Here is a 15782-nt window from a genome sequence, read left to right as displayed (position 1 = left end):
AAGTAAGGACAGCCCATGTAAAAAAAAAATTGATGTTTTATGTGTTTTATGTTTTTTTTATGTAGACATATCAATGTTTGATCTATATTTAAACAGTATATAAAAATACATTTTTGGGGATTTAGTTCTGGGCTTTGACTTAGTCATTCAAGTACTTTCCATTTCCTTTTTTTTTTTTCAATCATTCTTTGGAGGAGTTCGGGTCTGGTTAAATTTGCGTCAGGGTTTCCATTGTTCTATTCCGTCTTCGGAGCAGAACAACTAAAATATTGGAAAGGTGGGATCTGTCTCATGACGGTCCCCAACCGCACCTGATGCAACCCATTGACCTTCGAGGGTTCTATCAGATTTCCGTTATGGTGTTCGTCATTTTGCCAGACAAAAAAGCGCTGCATGCATTCTACGCAGAAGTGAACGCAGCTTTACTGGTATGTTCATTGTTATATTGTAAGGTCCACTTTCTGCTGAGCGTCAATTTTCTGATAGAGGGTCTCAGATTATCCTAAAGCCTTTTCTGGTACAAAGAAGAATTCATAGTGGATTATATGATGGTGAGCTGCCCAGGCCCTAATGCAGCAAAGCAGCCCCAAATCAAAATATATCCACCATGCTTTACAGTGCTGGTGTCAGGTTCTTCTGGTGAAATGTTGTCACAAAACATGATTGCTGGTACTGTCGCCAAATAACTCTCTATCTATCTAAACATGTCTGTCTAGGGCACATTGTTTTCCTCCTGTCACCTCTCGTGTACAGATGTAGCAAATTTTATATTGACTCTGGTAACTTGCTGCAGCGTGATAACTTAAAGAGACTCTGTCACCACATTATAAGTGCCCCGTCTCCTACATAATCTGATCGGCGCTGTAATGTAGATAACAACAGTGGTTTTTATTTTGAAAAACTATATTTTTTTTAGCAAGTTATGAGCAATTTTAGATTTAGGCTAAGGGGGGTGTTGGGGGCACTATCTAAAGGGGGTATCATCTACATGGGTGTGACACTGTCTACAGGGGGGCTGTATAGCACTGTGTACTGAGGGGCTGCATGGCACAATCTACAGAGGGGGCACTATCTACAGGGGGCACTACCTACAAGGGAGGGCTGTTTGTGGCACCCAGGGGAGTGGGGCCCAGTCAAAAGATGCTATTGGGCCCAGTGTTTCCTATCTATCTATCTATCTATCTATCTATCTATTTATTTATCTATCGATCGATCGATCGATCGTCTGTCTGTCTGTCTGTCTGTCTATCTCCCTCCCTATCCATAGATCTATTTATCTATCACACAGTATATTCAGTTTTAGATGCTTTAGCATATTTTTTTCTTTTTTGCTATCTTTTCCCCCTTTTTGGAGGTGGAGTCCACTGTGCGATTTACTATGGTGCCCTAATATTTCTGTGTACACCCCAGGCCAAGAGCAGTTGTTATTTCCCCTGACAAAGAAATTCATTGATACTGAGGGTGGCAGGTACCCAAAGACTTGAACTTCATGATCCCAAAATTGATCACCACACAGAATGTTTTTGGGAGCTGATTGCAATGATGTATATATATATATATATATATATATATATATATATATATATATATATAAAGCAAATATTATGTCCGATGACATAAGATGCAGAAGTCGCAGCTGCTTCACCTTGTTCCTCTGAGCTCCCAGGCTTCCTCTCGTGGACGTTCCTCCTGGCTATGAACCTTCTTGTAAGGGGGGATCAAACAGCGTCTCTATATAACATGTGTAGACGCCACATGTAATTGTTACACAAGTCTAAGAACATTTCTCTAGGCAGATATGGAAACAATGAGTGAGCTGGGGGAACCTAACATTACTAGGTAATATTATCATCGGTGTCTAGACTATGTAACCACCACCATCCAGACGTTGTGGATGGTCAGGAGGAGTAGAGGAATACAAACAAGGGGATTTGTGCTTGTAGGGCGGCCACATTGTATCTCTGCTTTGTGTTACACTTGTGTTTATTTTAGACTTTTGCTCTTGTTTGATGGGAGGATGTTACTCTTCACTTCTCAACTTCTTCATTGTCTTTCGGACTCTGATTTCAATTAAACTTAGTAGGGAGGAAATGTTCTTGTCAACAAGTCCGAGATTAAAAAGCTTATTAAAAATGGAGCCAAATATATTATACGCTGCACTTTTTAAATTTGACGGTTTAGCAGATAGTGACGTCATTCTCAATGGACTATGTTTGACACCGGCTGCCTACCTACCATAGAGGCAATCCACCCTACTATTGGGGGTCTGGCATAGAACCCCACCATTCCAATTGCTGATTCCGACTTTGTAACTATTTACACAGCCCCAGTTGATCGCATGATCCAGATTAAGTGTGTGGCCAGTGGGTTGTTACTGGAAGCCAGCTGAGGGTATGGGGAGGGCGGCAGATTTTGAGGTGGCGCACAGTACAATTTTGTTCTGACTAACACTAAAATCTCTCCAAAACACCACCCCGCCCTGACCAAGACCAGATTTTTTGGTCAATGGCCCTGTTGTTTAAGAGGACCACCCCTGTAGAAGACTAATGCAGAAGACTGCAGTTTTTGGTGGTCAGACCCAGTGCTGCTGGCCTTGCCTTTAGCCTATGGGATTAGCACAGAGTGATAGGTAATCATGTCAGTACATTAATTCAATAACATATATATATTCGACATCTCTTTTTTTAATAAATAATTGTATTCCCCATAAAATAACAATTCATTTTTTCTTAGAACTCTGTTGTTCCGTTCCTCTATTATTCCTCCTAGGAATTTATGAATTCATTATCAACTGGGTTTTTCCAGTGGCGAGTGCGTCCCTACACAGACTGAAAATGTCCAATCAGTGCTGGCAGACTTGGGTTATGTATGGACATGCCCCTTTGACAAGAGGAATGGTAACATCTAATAGTTTATTCATACATTTCTAGGAGGAATAACAGAGGAATGGCACAACCACAATGCAGAGCTCTACTAAAATAAATGCCAGAATTGTTATTTCATAGAGAATACAAGTATTTACTAAAATAGACATGTCATGGGATGTGACAGGTCCTTTTTAATGTCATTTGAAATGTGGCAAAAGAGAAATATTTGTAGATCTAAACTTAAATCTATTTCAAAAATAAAAAATTCCACATCGGTGGCCGAAGAGCAAGAGCAGCTCAGTAACTTATGTATCAGAGCAGATGCTATGACAGAATATTAGCACCTGATTACAGATACATATGATGCGAGTCATACAAAACATAGGGACTTTTTGAAAAGCTTGAGAATTGTGAGTAATGTCAATATAGATAACTCAGGGTAATAAAGCTGTAACTAGTTAACCCCTTCCCAGACTGACAGAAACAATCTCGAATCTCAAGGGAGGAATTTACAGCTATAGCCTCCGTCTGTACGTTTTAGATTTTACAATGATATGGCCTGAGGCTGTACTTTTTGTATTCATACAGATTTGTGAATATGCAAAGAACTACTATTTTTATATAGTATATCTTTATTAAGTCATGCCCCAAGCAGCCAGTTATATTGATTTCTATTGAAATCCAACTAGGAGGGGAAGTTAGCTACTTCCTCACTCACTGATTTGATTTCACCATTGTAATTCACTCCCAGTATTGCTTGTTTTTCAACTTATTCAAAATCTTTGTGACCATATAGGCTATAAGGAATGGTAAAGACTGTGGTCTGTCTGACACATCCCTCACAGAAAAATTTGGTCACAGATACCAGATAATGTTTCACACTGCCAAGACACAGATTTGGTTAAGGAATGTCTCTTTACAGTGAGAGGGATGAGAGTGTTATCTCACAGTGATTGACTGCCAGGGAGAGCTAAATTATGTAAGGGGAGGAGCCTCTGGATGACCTGGTGACAGAAAAGCAGCCCCATAAAGCTAATATGGCTGACAGTGGTAAACATGTGAGTCATCTACTTCCTGTCCCCAAAAATGTAGACTGGGAGAAGTCTAGTAGACAAACAGCTGAGCATGTAATCTAATAATGACATGAAAAAATTATAAAATATAGTAATGTACAATATAATTTATTAAAGAAGTTCAGTATATTAAAGGGGCTGTGTGAGATTAGAAACACATTTTTCAGTGACAGTGCCACACTTGATATTGCAGCTTATGCATTTTCTTTGTTTATTTCTGTTGCTTATATAGCTCCAACATATTCCACAGTGTTGTACAGAGATTTTCATAACTCACATGTCCCTGTCCCCAATGGGGCTCACAATCTAATTTTTTTTGCACTTTATCTGTGAAACACACAAGGGTTAATCTAATAAAAGGGTCAATCAACCAATCAGTATGTTTATTAGATTATGGAGGGAAATTGGAGAACCCAGAGGAAACCTACGTAAACATGGAGGGAACATACAAATTCCAGGCAAGTGTTTTCTTTAGTTGATCCAAATTCAGGACCGCTGTGCTGCAAGAAGCCACCGTGGTTAAAGGGAATGTGTTGCCAGCAAAACATGTATTTTTTTTTTTAGTTAAACATTTAGTGTGTAGGTGATTAAACATTGTTCAAATTTTTTTTATTTTTTTCACGAGTCAGGAAATATTATAAATTAGATTCTAATTTATAATATTTCCCAGTGCTGGTCACTAGATGGAGCTATTCCAAAAATTGCAGCATTGCATGTGGTAAAGCAACCACATTGCTTTTTGCTGCAAAATTGGGAAAAAAGCACTCGCTCTAGTGAGCTCTGAGAATCCCCCCTCCTTTATCCTGGCTAGTGCCGGGATAAACGAGGGGATTGAACGGTCAAACCTCCTACACTGTGTGTCGCCATTTTTTGAGCTAACACACAGTGTAGTAGGTTTACATACAGTAGTAAACACACACAAACACGAACATACTTAGAAATCTCTTACCTGCTCCTGCCGCCGCGGCTCCCTCCGGCCCGTCCGCTCCGCCTGCTGCCGCTGGTCCAAGTGCACAAGTCCGGAAGCCGCGACCGGAATTAGTAATCTTACTGTCCGGCCGCGACTTCCGGTCCACAGGAAAATGGCGCCGGACGGCGCGCATTTCAAATTGGACTGTGTGGGAGCGGCGCATGCGCCGTTCCCACACAGACGGCGTACACAGAAGTGGATGGGACGGGCCCCGTTCGCAGTCCCTATGGGACTGTGGCTGCCGTATTCCATGTCTGTATGTGTCGTTAATCAACACATACAGAAATGGAAAAAAAAATGGCAGGCCCCATAGGGAAGAAAAAGTGAAAAAATAGAAAAAAGTAACACACAAACACACAAATAAATAAAAACGTTTTTAATAAAACACTAACATAAAACTGACATGAAAAAAAAAATTTTGGTGACACTGGTCCTTTAAAGGAAACCTCTATTCTTGGGCGACAATTCACATCCCACAGTTAAAGTAAGAAAATACTTTTCTTTACTCATTCTGACGTGATTAAATAGCATGATTTATTTTCATCTCCATTCACATGTAAAGTTAAATTCTGAATTTAGCTGGTCAGTGACATAGTTAGAACAAAGCTGTTAATTCACATGACTGACAGCAAGATGGGGATAAGCTGTCTGTTTCCAAGGGCAACAAGGAAAACTTTTAAAGCTGCCATGGATATGAATGGATAAAATAACCTAAAACAGCTAGAAATCGATACAAGTATAATAAAGCAAAGTATTTGAAAAGTTACTCAAACTATTATGCAGATTTAACCTGTCTCATGAATACGTGAACATATATATATATATATATATATATATATATATATACACTACCGTTCAAAAGTTTCCTTATTTTTGCAAGAAAAGCACAGTTTTTTTCAATGAAGATAACACTAAATTAATCAGAAATACACTCTATACATTGTAAATGTGCTAAATGACTATTCTAGCTGCAAACGTCTGGTTTTTAATGCAATATCTACATAGGTGTATAGAGGCCCATTTCCAGCAACCATCACTCCAGTGTTCTAATGGTACATTGTGTTTGCTAACTGTGTTAGAAGGCTAATGGATGATTAGAAAACACTTGAAAACCCTTGTGCAATTATGTTAGCACCGCTGTAAACAGTTTTGCTATTTAGAGGAGCTATAAAACTGACCTTCCTCTGAGCTAGTTGAGAATCTGGAGCATTACATTTGTGGGTTCGATTAAACTCTCAAAATGGCTAGAAAAAGAGAGCTTTCATGTGAAACTCGACAGTCTATTCTTGTTCTTAGAAATGAAGGCTATTCCATGTGAGAAATTGCCAAGAAACTGAAGATTTCCTACAACGGTGTGTACTACTCCCTTCAGAGGACAGCACAAACAGACTCTAACCAGAGTAGAAAGAGAAGTGGGAGGCCCCGCTGCACAACTGAGCAACAAGACAAGTACATTAGAGCCTCTAGTTTGAGAAATAGACGCCTCACAGGTCCTCAACTGGCAGCTTCATTAAATAGTACCCGCAAAACGCCAGTGTCAACGTCTACAGTGAAGAGGCGACTCCGGGATGCTGGCCTTCAGGGCAGAGTGGCAAAGAAAAAGCCATATCTGAGACTGGCTAATAAAAGGAAAATATTAATATGGGCAAAAGCACACAGACATTGGACAGAGGAAGATTGGAAAAAAGTGTTATGGACAGACGAATCGAAGTTTGAGGTGTTTGGATCACACAGAAGAACATTTGTGAGACGCAGAACAACTGAAAAGATGCTGGAAGAGTGCCTGACGCCATCTGTCAAGCATGGTGGAGGTAATGTGATGGTCTGGGGTTGCTTTGGTGCTGGTAAAGTGGGAGATTTGTACAAGGTAAAAGGGATTTTGAATAAGGAAGGCTATGACTCCATTTTGCAACGCCATGCCATTCCCTGTGGACAGCGCTTGATTGGAGCCAATTTCATCCTACAGCAGGACAATGACCCAAAGCACACCTCCAAATGATGCAGGAACTATTTAGGGAAGAAGCAGGCAGCTGGTATTCTATCTGTAATGGAGTGGCCAGCGCAGTCACCAGATCTCAACCCAGGGGCGTAGCTAGGGGGGGGGGGGCAGGCGGGGCACTTGCCCCGGGCGCAGTTCAGAGGGGGGCGCCAGCGCCCCCTCCTCCTGCACTATAATTGTACCTGTATCGCAAGGACACAGGTACAATTAGAAGCAATGAATGACCGGGCACGTTCCGTGCCCGGCCATTCAGCGCCTCTCCACGAATGAAGCGACTGGTACCTTTTGTACCAGTGACGCTTCCGTCGATTAAAGGCGCTGACTGACTGGCAGGGAAAGTCATCCTGCCCAGCCAATCAGCGCCTTTCATAGACGCCGCGTTCAACCCCCTGGAGACCTGCGCAGAAGAGAGCAGGTCTCCATGGCTGCCGGACGGCGTGGGAGCAGGAATAAGGTGAGTTTGAAATGTTTTTTTTTTTTTTTTTAAATTGTAATAGAAGTGTGCGGCTGTATCTGCGGGCGGGGGGGCGACGACTTTGTCTACCTACGGGGGGTGTCTATCTACAGGGCTGGGCTATATACAGGGGGACTATATCTGCTGGGCTATATACAGGGGGGCTATATCTACAGGGGAGCTATATACAGGGGGACTATATCTGCTGGGCTATATACAGGGGGACTATATCTACAGGGGAGCTATATACAGGGGGACTATATCTACAGGGGAGCTATATACAGGGGGACTATATCTACAGGGCTGGGCTATATACTGGGGTGGGCCGTCTATAGAGCACCATATACAGGGGTGGGCTATGTACAGGGGGACTATATCTACAGTGGGGGCTATATACTGGAGTGGGCTGTCTATAGAGCACCATATACAGGGGTGGGCTATATAGTATATAGCCCCCTGTAGATATAGCCCACCCCTGTATATGGTGCTCCATAGATAGCCCACCCCAGTATATAGCCCCCCCCTGTAGATATAGTCGCCCTGTATATAGCCCAGCCCTGTAGATATAGCCCCCTGTAGATATATTCCCCCTGTAGATATATTCCCCCTGTAGATATATTCCCCCTGTATATAGCCCACCCCTGTATATAGCCCCCCTATGTATAGCCCACCACTGTAGATATAGCCCCCCTCTGTAGATATAGCCCCCCTGTGTATAGCCCACCCCTGTATATAGCCCACCACTGTAGATATAGCCCCCCTGTGTATAGCCCACCCCTGTATATAGCCCCCCTCTGTAGATATAGCCCCCTGTGTATAGCCCACCACTGTATATAGCCCCCCTGTGTATATCCCAGCCCTGTGTATAGCTCACCCCTGTATATAGTATCCCACAAATAGCTCCCCTATAGTGCTCCACAGAAAGCCCACCCCTGTATATAGCCCCCTTGTACATATAGTCCACCCCTGTATATAGCCCCCTTGTACATATAGTCCACCCCTGTATATAGTGCTCCACAGATAGCCCACCCTTGTATATAGTATATACAGGGGTGGGCTATCTGTGGAGCACTATATACAGGGGTGGACTATCTAGTGGAGCATTATATACAGGGGTGGACTATATGTACAAGAGGGGGGGCTATATACAGGGGTGGGCTATCTGTGAAACACTATATACAGGGGTGGACTATATGTGGAGCACTATATACAGAGGTGGGCTATATCTACAGGGGGGCTACATACATGGTTGGGCTATCTGTAGAGCTCTATATACAGGGGTGGGCTATATCTACAGGGGGCTATATACAGGGATGGGCTATCTGTAGAGCACTATAGGGGGAGTTATTTGTGGGGCACTATCTACAGGGGGCTCTATGGCAGGCACTATCTACAGGGGGCTCTATGGCAGGCACTATCTACAGGGGGCACAGTGTGTGTGTGTGTGGGACACGGTGTATGGTGCTATTATAATTAGAGGTGCAGTGTATGGCGCTATTATATTTAGGGGCGTAGTGTGTGGTATAATGATAACTTTATATTTATTTATAGGTGCAGAAATGTTGGAAAAGTGAGAAGCTGAAGACATGTGAGTGGCAAACTGCAGAAATGGCCTGTGACCGGGAGAAGTCATCATAGAGGTCTGGACCGGATGGAGAAAAAGAACTAGAATCTGAGACGTCACCGGTGAGTCACATAATGTAAATGTTTATTCTGCCTCTAATCAGTAATGTAGTCACTGTATGATCTGCAGCGAGATGATTATGATAGGATTTATTTTTTGTGATACGGCATCTCCCAGCATATCCTTATCATTGTTCGGGCCATGCTGGGAGCTATAGTTTTACGCCGTACAAACCTATACGGCAGGGGTTGCACAGCTGTATTTGTTCTGGGGCTGTATATATGTATCGAGCTTGGTTCTGGTGTTGTGTATAGGACTATATTGCTTGTAAAATGTACAAATAATTTTATGCTCGCGTTACATAAAAAGAAATGACACGTCGATTGGTAGAGAAAACAAACACAGCGAGGGGGAAGAAGAGGTTGGGGGGGGGGGACGCCAAACTGAATCTTTGCCCCGGGTGCTGGAGAACCTAGCTACGCCTCTGCTCAACCCCATAGAGATGTTGTGGGAGCAGCTTGACCGTATGGTACGCAAGAAGTGCCCATTAAGCCAATCCAACTTGTGGGAGGGGCTTATGGAAGCATGGGGTGAAATTTCTCCCGATTACCTCAGCAAATTAACAGCTAGAATGCCAAAGGTCTGCAATGCTGTAATTGCTGCAAATGGAGCATTCCAAGACCAAAGCAAAGATTGAAGGAGAAAATTATTATTTCAAATAAAAATCATTATTTCTAACCTTGTCAATGTCGTGACTATATTTTCTAGTCATTTCGCAACTCATTTGATAAATATAAGCGTGAGTTTTCATGGAAAACACAAAATTGTCTGGGTGACCCCAAACTTTTGCACGGTAGTGTATATATATATATATATATACAAATAGTAAAGGCTATTGAAAAAACCTTGACATTTGTTTTTGTTTTGCTTTTTATAAAATTGTCTATCAGTATGTTTGGTGCAACTTTCTTTATACTTTTTATTAAAAATTATTTGTACTTTTTGAGATACAGCTGCTTTGTATCCTGTATCCGTCAGGTCAGCGGGCCCTACCTGTCCACCTGTTATCGATTACATCTAAGATATAAATTTAGATGTGATCGGTAACACATCGATCCTGCGTTTCAGAGACACGCAGGACGCGCTGTAACTGAACCTGTCAGACACGCTGACCTGACGGATTCAGGTTTCAGCGCACAATACAGTTGCTGTGTATCCAGGATACAAAGCAGCTATATCTCAAAAAGTAAAAATTATTTTGCACCAATCAAACTGAATTTTTATTAAAAAAATAAATACATTTTGAAAGGTGTACATGGCCTTTAATTAATTTTAGTAAGCATTCATGTAGTGGACATGATCGTTCAGAAGAATGTATATTAGGATGGGAGGAGAACAATATTGTTCAGCCTCAATGGAGATGAATATGGATATATAAGATCATGTTTCAGATTGATCATTAGTGACTACCACCACCCTATGGTTTATATTCGTTTTTTCCAATATATCACGAACATTTAAAGGGGTTGTCCTCATGATGACAACCCCTGTCCATATGCCTATTCTGTCCCCTGCTGAAGACCCCCCTCCATAAGTCAAAATGCAGAGCGGCTGTGTAAGAGAAGCTTCGTCTCTGGAGAACCCGGCCCTTCTGTCCTTCTGTGGCCTCGTGTATCCGGGGACTTAGCATAGTATTAATTATTCTTTGAAAAGAACAAGCATAGTACATGTGGCAAGGGCCTGATGAATGATCCAATTTTTCAGAACTGCGTACGACTCATGTCCTGTGTAGGTGGATGAAAAAAATATTACAACAGCTGCAATTAGTCAGTGTAAAATCTGATTAGTCATAAAGTCCCTTGCAGTTGTCATCACATAATATGTAAAACTAAGTGTTTTGTGATTATTTTTTTTTCTTCCTCCGCCGAAATGGCCAACACTACAAAAAAAATAATTCTCAAAATATTTACTTGTGGTTTACACCCTGGATTATGTTTTGCTATATCCCTATTTTATGGCCTGTACAGTGAGTGTATCACTGCGGACGGAAATGAGATTGATTGGATGGAAGGTGAATTCCAGCTGCCAGACATTCTTCTTCATGCAACAGCGAAACTCCAGCGCTACACGGACAGCCACCTGCCAGATCATGTCTATTTTATAATTCTCTGTCATCAACAAGCAAGATCCTCGGTCATATAGGATAGCCCACTGGCGTAGCTATAGGGGTCGCAGCGGTCGCAATTGCGACCGGGCCCCGAAGCCAGGGGGGCCCACGGCCCCCCGCACCACATCAATTAAAAGTTACTATAGTAACTCGGGCCGCGGGCCCCTGTTACTATAGTAACATACTTTACTTACCTTCCTGGTTCCGGATCGCAGCGGAGGTCCTGACTTCAAGCGCTGTGCGCAGCGCATGACATCACAGCGCTATGCCGCCGCGCACAGCATCGAGATTACAGAACTCCCGCCGCGGCCGAAGAGGAAGGTAAGATAGCCCTGACTGGGGGGGTCCGACTCCCGGGACCCGCCAATCAGCTGTTTTGAAGGGGCCGCAGCACTCGTACGAGAGCTGCTCCCCTTCATTCCGGTCACACTGTGAATCGGTGTCGGCGATTCACAGTGTGGGCGAGTAGTGAAATGAAGGGGAAGCAGCTCTCGTACGAGTGATGCGGCCCCTTCAAAACAGCTGATTTGCGGGTCCCGGGCGACACATCAGCTATTGATGGCTTATCCTGTGGATAGGCCATCAATGTTTAGGGACTGCACAACCCCTAAGCCTACGATGTAGCAGGCTTAGGGGGCCCATGAGACAGGATCACAGATTGTGTGATCCTGTCTGCTGGGCCCTGTATCTAAGCCAATCACATGGTAGGCTTAGATACATGGCCCATGCGTGATCCTGTATGCTGGGCCCTGTATCTAAGCCTACCACACTGTAGGTTTAGATACAGGGCCCCAGCACACAGTAATCTTATACTGTATAAGATTACGGTCTGCTGGACCCTGTATCTAAGCCTACCTTGTGGTAGGCTTAGATACAGGGTCCCACAGACAGTATCACACATGGGCCCTGTATCTAAGCCTTAGGGTATGTACACACACACTAATTACGTCCGTAATTGACGGACGTATTTCGGCCGCAAGTACCGGACCGAACACAGTGCAGGGAGCCGGGCTCCTAGCATTATAGTTATGTACGATGCTAGGAGTCCCTGCCTCACTGCCGGACAACTGTCCCGTACTGTAATCATGTTTTCAGTACGGGACAGTTGTCCTGCAGCGAGGCAGGGACTCCTAGCATCGTACATAAGTATGATGCTAGGAGCCCGGCTCCCTGCACTGTGTTCGGTCCGGTACTTGCGGCCGAAATACGTCCGTCAATTACGGACGTAATTAGTGTGTGTGCACATACCCTAACACATGTGTTACTAATAATTTTTTGTGTGTTTTCTTACAGGTTCGGTCGTTGGACTACGCCGGATTCCTGGACTACTTCGATGACAGCTTTTTTTTTATTGTCAATAAAATGGTTAATGAGGGCTGTGTGGGTTTTTTTTTTTATTTCAATAAAATATTTTTTCTATGTCTTTGTGATTTTTTTTAAACTATATTACTACCGCCTTAGTAATGGCCGCCGGCTGATTGACAGTATCCATTGCTAATGCGGGGCTTAGTGTTAGCGGATGCAGAGGCTAACACTAACCCCCTTTATTACCCCGGTACCCACCGCAACCAGGGGTGCTGGGAAGAGCCGGGTACGATCCAGTACCTGACCATCTGTAGTGATGGTCGGCCACTGGGGTGGCCGCAGGCTGGTATTATCAGGAGGGGAAAGGCCAAAAACAGTGGCCCTTCCTACCCTGGTGATGCTAGGCTGCTGCTGCTTTATTGTATCTGGCTGGTTATGAAAATGGGGGGGACCCCACGTCATTTAAAAAAAATAATAATAATTGGAAAGAACGATGTGGGGTCTCCCCCAATTTTCATAACCAGCCAGATACAACACAGCAGCAGCAGGCAGCATTACAAGGGTGGGAAGGGCCACTGTTTTTGGCCTTTCCCAGCCTAATACTACCAGCCTGCGGCCACCCCGGTGCCTGCCCGTCACTACAGATGGTCGGGTACTGGTTTGTACCCGGCTCTTCCCAGTACCCCTGGTGGCGGTGGGTACCGGGGTAATAATGGGGGTTAGTGTTGGCCTCTGCACCTGCTAACATTAAGCCCCGCCTTAGTAATGGAGGTTGTCAATCAGCCAGCGGCCATTACTAAGGCGGTGATAATAAAGTTTAAAAAGATACAAGCACATAGAAAAAATATTTTATTGAAATAAAAAAACACAACCCTCATTAACCATTTTATTGAGAATAAAAAAAACGCCGTCATTGAAGTCCTCGAATCCGAAGTCCAACAACCGAACCTGTAAAAAAAACACAAACACACAAAAATAATCAGTAACACAAAAAGAAGCAAAATTATTATTCTTACCTATCCTGGGTCCAGCGCTGGAGACGCAATGTCAGCGAGCTGGGCCCTGTATCTAATCCTATCATGTGTGATACAGTCTGCTGAGCTGTGTATCTAATCCAATCATGTATGATACTGTCTGCTGGGCCCTATATCTAATCCGATCATGTGTGATACTGTCTGCTGAGCCACTGTATCTAATACTATCATGTGTGATACTGTCTGCTGAGCCACTATCTAATCCTATCATGTGTGGTACTGTCTGCTGAGCCACTGTATCTAATCCTATCATGTGTGATACTGTCTGCTGAGCCACTGTATCTAATCCGATCATGTGTGATACTGTCTGCTGAGCCACTGTATCTAATACTATCATGTGTGATACTGTCTGCTGAGCCACTATCTAATCCTATCATGTGTGGTACTGTCTGCTGAGCCACTGTATCTAATCCTATCATGTGTGATACTGTCTGCTGAGCCACTGTATCTAATCCTATCATGTGTGGTACTGTCTGCTGAGCCACTGTATCTAATCCTATCGTGTGGTACTGTCTGCTGAGCCACTGTATCTAATCCTATCATGTGTGATACTGTCTGCTGGGCCACTGTATCTAATCCTATGTATCAGCAGACTGTATCTAATGTGTGATACTGTCTGCTGAGCTGTGTATCTAATCCTATCATGTGTGATACTGCCTTCTGAGCCACTGTATCTAATCCTATCATGTGTGATACTGTCTGCTGAGCCACTGTATCTAATCCTATCATGTGTGATACCGTCTGCTGAGCCACTGTATCTAATCCTATCCATAGTTTATAGGGTCGTAGTGCTATAGATATGCTATGCTGTCTCATATACACACTTTTTTTTGGGGCGGACACATATGTATTGGGGCTATTTCCCCTGACATTTTAAGCCCTGAGGCTATGTTCACACGGCAGCGTCCGTTACGGCTGAAATTACGGGGCTGTTTTCAAGAGAAAACAGCACCGTAATTTCAGCCGTAATGGCATGTGCAGGCGTCTTTTGCTGCGTCCATTACGGAAGTAACTGAAGCTGGTTTTCCATGGAGTCCATGGAAAACGGCTCCATTTACGTCTGAAGAAGTGACAGGCACTTTTTGACAGCGGCGCGTAAAAAAAAATGACCGTCGGCACAGAACATCGTAAGACCCATTCAAATGAATGGGCAGATGTTTGCCGACGCTTTTGAGCCGCATTTTCGGACGTAATTCAATGCTAAAACGCCCGAATTACGTCCGTAAATAGTGTGTGTGAACCCAGCCTTAGTGACGCCCCCGGCTGCTAGTGCTGCATTGTTGGGTCACTTAGGAGACCCAGCGATGCAGCTGAAAGCTGCGGACCGTCGGCCATGAGGAGTTTGCGGGGGGGGGGGGGGGGGCCCAGTAAGAATTTTTGCATCGGGGCCCATGAGCCTCTAGCTACGCCCCTGGGATAGCCTTTACGTCACAATTTGATATAAGTTTCAATGGTAGAGAGGTAAACAATCTCAAAGGGAATGTATAATTAGAAAATGACATTATTTAAATCAGGATTTTATTATAAAATAAATATCTTTTTATTTTTGTGTTGTTTTTTTTTTTTTTTCATTTTTATATGATTATTCACATAAAAAGCCTTGAAATATTGCAGTTTTTACACTGGCCACTAAAGCAGACATATTAGGCTGATGCTTTCTATTTTTTTTGTAGCTCACTTGTTAGCTAAGCAGTTTAGATTGGGACCCGATGAGCAGAGTTATCTCTTTATCATTAAAGGGCAGGGGAGTTAATGCCATTGAGCGCCGTGGGCAAAAACGCAGCAAAAAACGCTTTCTCTGTCTCCCCTTGATATCAATGGGAGGTCAGAGACGTAAACACCCGAAGTTAGGGCATGTCGCTTATTTTTCCCGCTAGACGGTTTTTCCGCTCGCGGGAAAAAACTGCCTCCGCCTCCCAATGAAATCAATGGGAGGATTTTTCGGCCTTTTTTTGGCACGTTTTCCGACGCAGTTTCCGCATCTAAAAATGTGTCAAAAAACTCTGTGTGAACAGGACCTTAGTTTTCAGTTTCCTGCTACAACTTGGACAACGCTGGAGCCACGAGAAGTGAGTAACCAGTGGACTTCAGGAATGAAAGATAAAGGTACACCGACATATACTGCCCCAACTAATGTCAAGACACTCTTTTGGCATACATCAGGTCAATGGACCCCTATGGATACATTCGGTATATGTGCCGGGAACTTTCCCAGTGCATACGGTGAACATAGTAATCAAATGCAATGTGAATACACCATTACTGGGAACAGTGCCCCGATCCTTAATT

This window comes from Rhinoderma darwinii, chromosome 2 (genome assembly GCF_050947455.1).
Source record: "Rhinoderma darwinii isolate aRhiDar2 chromosome 2, aRhiDar2.hap1, whole genome shotgun sequence".
NCBI classification, from domain to species: domain Eukaryota; kingdom Metazoa; phylum Chordata; class Amphibia; order Anura; family Rhinodermatidae; genus Rhinoderma; species Rhinoderma darwinii.
Note: the sequence above shows the minus strand (reverse complement) of the source record.